This window comes from Callionymus lyra, chromosome 6, assembly GCF_982586985.1.
Source record: "Callionymus lyra chromosome 6, fCalLyr1.hap1.1, whole genome shotgun sequence".
Taxonomy (NCBI): Eukaryota; Metazoa; Chordata; class Actinopteri; order Syngnathiformes; family Callionymidae; genus Callionymus; species Callionymus lyra.
Window position 1 is genome coordinate 8,667,689 of NC_141823.1, and position 8,547 is coordinate 8,676,235.

Sequence of the window (8,547 nt, forward strand, 5' to 3'; positions counted from 1 at the left end):
TATAGTTGGCCGCTAACGAAACTTCAATGAAACCAAATAAGTATAAAAAATAGATAGAATCGAATAAAAGGAAACTACTCTGCGTACTTGGTAAGTCTAGTGACACCTCTCCATGGTCCGAAGCTGCTCTGGTCCAGATGCGTCTGAGGCAAGACTGCCCATTCTAGGAGAAACTTTAAGACTCGCCTCTTCCACCAGCGACAGATCTTAAGAGTCCCTCTCTCTCTCTCTCTTTCCCCCCCTCTCTCCCTCCTTCTCCCTCTTTTCTCCACGTGATTTTTCAAAATCAACCTTTTTTTTTGTCTTCCAAGTTTCATGTCATTTTTGACATGTTTAATACTTCTGACTTTCTCCTTTGGAAGTCTGTTCCTGACTGGAGCAACATGAAGATCCATTGAATGGTCAGACCTGGATGATTAACCCCCTGGTCTGCCCACCCCCCCTATAAGAGATCCACGTGAAGCCCCCAACAAAACATTTGCTACCTATCAGTCTTTAAAACGGACGTCTTGGGTGTCTGGTCCATTTTATGAACTTGAAAATATCAAAAAAATTCCCAAAAAACAAACAATTATTCAAATTTGTATCAAATTATAATTCAAAGTATTGTGTATCACACGAGTACATTTTAACTTCAGAGTAGATCTATGCGTTTGTACAATTTTTATTCATTTTTTATTAATCTATTTATTTTTTAAAGAAAAATTCCTCATAAAAAAGTTTTTTTAAGAAACCGTAAAGGTCCTAACTTTGTATTAAGGATTACGAGTTTAATTCTGTTTTAAAAACATTTTAAGAGCATTTCCATTAATTTCCTCAGAAAAAAAAGGAGAAACATTTTTTTAAATAAACCATAAGGTCCAACCTTTGTAATAAGGATAAACAGATGAATTTATTTTTCATACATTTCTTCAGAAAAAACCTTCCTGACACTACTTTTTTAAAAAGAAAAATTAGCTATTTATTTCAAATAAATATGATGACTTTCCCATCATTTTGCAAACCACTCGCTGCCTTTGGGTAATGGTTATTATAAAGACATTGTTTCTTTTAGTGACAGACATCAAGACATCACTCAATCCCATAGGAGCCAAGGTCTCAAGCAGGCAAGTTACCATTCCGATTTGATGTTTTTTATCAGCTCTTTTGTCGAGATACACATTATGTAAATATGTAGGTAACATGTAGGGAAACACAAAATTAAATTGCCTTTTTCTTCCAACGGTAAAGCGGAGACAACTTTAGAGTGAATGATAAAACGAAACAACTCAGATTTAGTTTAAACCAGACACAGATCTTCAATCTGGCCAGGAAACTTTGGAACATTTTTTGATCCTTCACTCAGTCAAAAGTAATTCAGAAATGTATGATACAATTTTAAAGTAAGGAGAAATGACTTCGATTGCATATTTTTTAAATGTCCATAAAATGTATATATACTGTATATAATGTATAAATAGTAACTGTTGTATTCATGAACATCTTTATAATTAAATATATTATTTTGTATGTATGTCTTTTAAATAAAAAATAAAAAACAGCTCAGAGATTTGTTTTTATTATTATTATTTTGTGATTTTTTTATTTTTTTTAATAATATATATTTTATAATTATTTGCATGGTACATCATGCGGACGAAAACAAATGGTACCCGAAAAAGTGGGAGAAATAAAGCTTATAAAATCAAGTTAAAATCGACAGAAGTTCATTTAAAATACATTTAAAAGGAGCTTGAAGATCAATAAATACTGTGACAACACAAAAATATACAACATGCTCAGTGTCAAAGTGTCATGCTGACTCCATGAGGACCGAATATATACAGTCAAAGGGCCAGATGTGGCCCACGGATCTTACTTGTTTCTTCTTTTTCCTGGAAATCCAACTGCTCTCCAAAAATTCCAACGTTATGTTTCATAATTGTGGTAAATTATGAGACAGTATGTCTCTACTCACAACAGCGACTCCTCACGCGTCCTCTTCTGAATACAAATCTCCGTCTACTGACGTTAACTGTGTTGCCTTAAGTATAATCAGCAGGACATTCCAAGTTAAACACCAAGATTACATATTTGAGATACACCTGAGTGATTCGTCAGCGATGGATTGGAACCCGCCTTACTAATCTTTTCGATTTATGATCAGACCTCACGCCCAGTTCCATGTTACTACTTGTATTTTACATGTAACTTAACTTTTCATAATGCCTTGATTTGGACTTTATCTGTCTCTTCTCTGTACCGAACATATTGAATTACAGTTTTTCTAAGAAGCAGTAAAAGCATTGTGTTCCGCGTGTAATCCAATTGTACATCAGCTTTCGCCAGCGGCAATGATTTCTATTAGATATGGTTGATCAGTTCATCCCATTAAAGTCAATGAATGTCCTCTTTGCTCTTCACTGCTTTTTTTATAAAATCCTAATAGGGGCTGCTTTTGGGCGTTTTCGTCTGTGGAGATTGAATAACTGCAGTGATGGTAAAACAGAGCAGCTGCGCTCGACGACGGACGATGTGTTAGTTCAGCCGCTGACTTGTGGATGAGTTACATCTGCTTTTCTATATTGTCAGGTGGATTTGAAAGTTTGCGTCTTGCCTGGCGAGGTGCTTCGCCTTATGCTGGCTCCACCTGGGGCCTCTTGCGGTGGCAGAGGGTCTTAAAAAGAAGACGGAGATAAATCCACGCCCTTGCATATTTGAGATGTCAACGATGAGTACTATCAGTGGACCAAACACGTATGAAACCAGATTCGCGGTTAAAACCCAGGGCACATGTGCAACACATTCATGGCCTCGGACCAGGTCCCAGGCTTGACGGCTCCTATTGGGGAAACACAAGAGATCATAGCAAAAGTAAATCATATATAATATAATAAGTATAATATATCATGAATATCTCAGAAATATCTCCTCAGAGAAAAAAAAAACCTTCTCGTGGATAAGGTTTATAATGTGAAAGCATATTATACAACAAGACAATACAACAGCTTTATAAAACCATACAATTCGTAAAGAATACCATGTGGAGACTCTAAACTTAATGCTAGATGGATGTATAACAATCTTTGATCATTGTTGTGATTAATTCCACAAAAATGTTGCTTTAAAATGCGTAAAAGAAGTATAAACCTGACCAAATCAGCTTTTTATATGGAGTTTGTCATTTATGGTTATGCTGTAAGTTAGTATCTTCATGATTTGATCACTAAACAATGATGTCAAGCACTAGAAATAATGGAAATCTAAGTCTTTGTAAAGTGAGGAAGCAACTCACTCATGGCCACAAATTGTGTCCCAGGCTGTGTGGCTCCTATCAGGGAAACCAAAGTGATCATAGCTAAATAAAAGAGAAATAAAAGGTACAATATGTTAGAAAACATATACTCAGGTCAGTGGAACAACTTGAAAAAAGCTTCTCTTTGTGTTGGGTTTATAATTTAAAAGCACATCTGCCAGCCAGCCAAGAATTAGAGCTTTATAAATCCATAAAAACGATCTTAATATTCTTAAGGAATACCATGTGGAGACTCTTAACTAAATGCTAGATACTGCGTATAACAACCTATCATTGTCGTATTTACTGCCTGAAAAAAAGCCCTTTTAAAATGACATTAAACAAGTATAAACCCATTGTAATGTAAGGTAATGCTGTAAGCTAGTTCCCCTTCATGATCTGATTGCTTCATGAAGATGTCTAGCTCCAGAACCAATAGAATTCTCAGCCCTTGTGAAGTAAAGAAGCAACTCGATCATGGTCCCAGATTGTGTCCCAGGCTGGGTGGCTCCTATTGGAGAAACAGAAAAGATCAATATCAAAAAAGCAAGCAGAAAAAGGGAAATAATAGGTCAAATATCTGTCAAAAATATATATTTTTAGGTCAGTGGAACAACTAAAAAAAGCTTCCCTTTTCGTTAGGTTAATAAATGTCAACGCAAATGAGACAACTAGCCTGGACTAAGACTATTAAGAGCTTTTGAAAACCTATAAAAATGATCTTATAAATCTTAAAGAATACCATTTGGAGACTGTATAATCATACTGGTGGATTGGAATTGTGCAATTAATTGTAAGGATAACAATCATGTCATTGTCATAATTACTTCAAAAAGTATCTTTAAAATTGCATCATAGAACTAAAAAACAGACAAAATGAGCTTTTTATATCAAGTTTATCTAGTGTACCTTATCGTTATCGTTATCCATAATGATGTCTCGCTCTTTCATTTGCTGAATAAAAGATCAGAACGAATAGAATTCTCAGTACTTGAGAAACCAAATTAAGACCCTGTGGTTCGATTCAAGGGCTCCGGTACAGTATACCACTGATGGTTGGCGTTGAGGCATGACATGTAGCATCAGTGTTCACTGTTGTTCACTTTTAAGATGCTAAGGATGGACACCAAACTAAAATAATCCATCTTTGTCTCGGCTCTATTTTTATGTTTGAAGTGGACACAAGTACTATACCTGTGCTTCGTGGGGTACAATTGTCCAATATATAATATTGCTCAACCAAAACAAGATAAGTACCACGTACACGACACAATATTACCAAGTTAAACGGGGGGAATTTATGTCCATCTGTGTTTGATTCCTCCGTCTCTATCTTTGGACCCTCTCATCCAAGGTTCCCGCTCATTTGTTGACCTTCCAATGTGAAGCTAATGAAACAAGATGTGTTCTCTCAGCAGTCGCAGTGTGACACTCTGGATCTGACCTCAGATTCTAGTGAGGGTCACAGCTCAAAAAACCTCCCCTTCTGTTTCCGTCTCTTACGGAACACCAGTTTAGGGAGCGTTCACTACGGTTATCTTTTATTATCGCAGCGTTCTGAAAGACTTTGGATGTTTTTGCTGTGATATGTTGATAAATACTTGCGCACCAAACAGGAAGTGTTGTTAGGAAAAAGATGGGAAGAGATAAAAAAAAGGGGTCTGGAGATGGAGACCCGATAAATAGTGTTTACTCCAAAAATAGCTGCATTAAAATGCTGAGGAGCCTGAAAAGAAATTTAAAATCATCATTTATTTAAGGCCTCATGTTTATCCTGGTGTAAATAAATATTTTTTAAACAACTCCAGTTTTTTTTAATTCCCATAATGTATTTTTAAACATATTAGTTCCCACCTTTGGAGGGTCATGCCTCTGAAGATCCTAAAAAGTAGTGATAAAGTTTCAGAACTGGTTCGAATTTTCTAGTGATTTATATGCTGTTGTGTACTTCTAAATGGATTTTGGAAGGTAATTCGTACAACGCCATTTACTCAGGGAACAAGCAAAAATCTTGTTTTAAAAGACAAAAAATACACACAAAAAAAATTATACTAATTTGACAATGGAGACAAAAATCTGTCATTAAAGATCATTGGACAGTAGGAAGTGCCACTGGCCTTACCAACAGGTAGTCAGTGGTTAAATGCTGCTGACCAAGAATGTAGCCGTTGGCTTGACAGCAAAAGATAGTTTTTACTTAATATGTACTTGAATCATCATAAATGTTCTATTGTACGCTGTTTAGAATCATGTAAATATATACATAGCCTATTTAGTAACTTACAACTTCATAAAAAGCTAGGAAAGACCAGCTCCCTTGTTTGTTTAACATTCATAACAACTGGATTGGTCGATAATTGCTGCAAATTTAGATAGATAGACTTTATTAATCCCTCTGTAGATCTTCTTCGGGGAATTGGGTTTCCAGCAAGTTCCATTGGGTACAGCAAGTTTCATAGTTTTCATCTTAATGTAACTTAGACTTAGATTGTGTAATCTTGCACTTTCTTTTTATAGAAACTTTGTTCTTGTTCTTTATTGCTGTGTGCTGGCAGGAAAAACTATTCTCAGAAGGAGACCTCCAGAGGGATCAATAAAGTGTTATCTATCTATCTAACTAACAGTGTCCTCCTTTTGGTAAGTTTGTCAGATTTCAACTGGACCAGTTCTATGTTAGCTTAATCTTTAAAGGCACCAGCATCAGTTCCTTATCTGCTACTGTGGCATTTTTAGGTTACTAGCTAGCTAAACGCTTACATGAGTGACATAATCTCTATGGCTCTATTCAAAATATCAGATCAAAGCTCAATAGATGCAACTGTAGTTCAGGTTTGGATTCAGACTGTCACAGAACTTCGTGTACTCATTTTTATTAAGCACCGTGTTAAAGCCGGAATCTTTTCAGGGCTAGTGAGAAGAAGCAGGAAGGTCCGCCAGTAAAATGGAACATAAGAACAGGGGCAGCTAATAAAAAGGTGTTTTACAGAGCAACATTTTATCTCTTCCTTTTATGTAGACTATTTTTACTAACAACCATATATTGGATGATTGAAGACCAAAATGCAATTTTTTTTGTCAAAATGACTTTCACATTTGAAACTGTAAGATGTGAAATCAAATGTCACCAGCGCAGAAGGCCCACTTTGAAGAACTCCTAAACCCATCCAACCCACCCGCCGTTCCGTAGGCAGAGCTTGCAGATGATGGACTGTCAACAACAATCACCCCGGGGAGATCAGTCGAGCGGGAATGCTGCGGGGATTGATGAGATCCGTCCAGAAACGCTCGGGTGTAGGAGCGCTGTCATGGTTGACACGCCTTAACCAACGCCAGGAAGTCGCAGACGGCGTCAGAAAGTGACATTTGGCAATTACAGATGCAAAACATTAGCCAGCTCCACCAGGGATAGAGATCCGGGAAAATTTCAAGAAAGGATTCGTAGAAATATTGAAGTCGATGCTGTTGGTTGGTTGTGCGACAGATTATTCCATTTGGAATTTTGAGACATTTGTTCAGGTTGGAATTGTCACTTCTTGATGGCTTTATCAAGATGGTTTATCAGTTGTTGCATCATCCGGAAATTGGTCATTGTGTCCTCATCAATCAGTGGCTTTGAAATCGTATTAGATCCTTTGTCCGAGTGGCTTCATCACCACAGACGCTCCACCATCCCGGTTTTCTTATGGTACAATTGGCTCCATTAATCTAGCAGTTACCGGCCTTGGTGCGTCACCTTTACAGTTGTTTCATACTTCACTTTAACAAGTGTTGGTTCCACGTCTCAGACGCCTTGTTGTCCAAGTGGTCTCATTGCATCTGTGGCTTCATTCTCCAAACATCTTTGTAAGTAAGTAACAGTTATTTGTAAAGCGTCTTTCTAGACCAGGGTCACAAAGCGCTTTAACAATCCAAAAAAAATGCACAGTTAAAAATACATACAGAATTAAAAACTCTAAAAGGTCAAGACAGAACAGAGACAAAAACAGGAGTCCCAGAAAATTAAGGAAAGGCCTGGACAAATAAAAATGTCTTAAGATGTTTCTTGAAGGAGTCAGTAGATCATCAAACACAGAGAGAGAGGCAGATCGTTCCAAAGCTTAGGAGCAACAGTCTGGAAGGATTTCTCTCCACCGGAAGCGTGTTTAGGAACCATCAGTAGATTCTGATCCACAGACCTCAGAGCCCGAGCTGGGGTGTAAGTCTGGACCATATCACTGATGTAAGGAGGAGTCTGAGCATGAATAGATCTGAAAGTAAGAACCAGAATTTTAAAATTGACCCTGAAAGAAACTGGCAGCCAGTTAAGAGTTTTTTAAGGATCGGGGAAATGTGAGTTCTTCTACTACAGCGGGTCAGAATTCTCGCTGCAGAGTTTTGTATTAACTGCAGGCGAGACAGCTTCTTCTTTTGTAGCATCACCTATAAAGTAACTACATTTACACACTTGATCTTCATCGTAGCGTTTTCATGTCGGTAGCTTCATTTGTATATTCTTTCTCTCATTGTGTGTTTATTTATATTTTAAATGTGCCCGATGAAGGACAAAATGGCATATTTACAGGGTGTTTCACACGAAAGACTAACGCGAGTTTGCAACCGGTGAGTGGCAAAATACAAAAGAACCAGATAAAACCCCATTCCAAGCGTTTGTCAGAGAATAAATTTAGGTGAAACCAAAGTAAAGAAAAGCAATTACGGCTGTCTAGCTCATGGGTTTAAAACGGCACATTGTGTAAAAGCACCTTAAGTGTTTGAGCCAAAAAGTACCACCAGATCACATAAATCACATCAAAGTCTGGAGTGGAGCTTCTCTTGTCGTGCCCCTTGTTAACCCTCAACACTTGGAGTGGAAGCAGGTATTTCAAGTGTCAATCCACATTTAAGAACCTCAGTAATGTTAAGTCTTTTCACTTACCAGCGGTGAACATCGTGTCCCCAAAAAGCAGATTTAACATCGTTAGGCTTAAAGCATCTTCCAGGAACTCTCTCTTTCTGAGCTTATACATAGAAAGAACAAAAGTCTTTAAAACAAAACTTAGTTCAACTTTAACAGTGGTTGATGGAAGATATGTGAAGCTAATCCATCCTATCATCCTTTTGGACTATCAATAATTGAGAAGGTATCTCTGCTAATGTAAGTCATGTAAGGTACCTTGGTTAAGGGTTTTGTCATGGTTTATCTTGATCCTTTTCCATAAAGTCAGTTTAGCTGTCAGAAAAAGCACCAATCCAGAAGTTTTACTGTTGAACAAAACCATCTAGATATTGTTTAG

General features: G+C 37.2%; 1 protein-coding gene across 1 annotated transcript in view; it reads right to left on the minus strand.

The window, feature by feature from the left end:
* slc6a2 (solute carrier family 6 member 2) overlaps positions 1-165 on the minus strand; it is a 35,398-nt gene extending 35,233 nt beyond the window's left edge. Inside the window, exon 1 of the mRNA XM_087793436.1 lies at positions 88-165. The gene's annotated coding sequence lies outside the window, so the exon portion shown is untranslated. The remainder of the gene's footprint in view (positions 1-87) is intronic.
* Between the last annotated feature and the right edge of the window lie 8,382 nt (positions 166-8,547).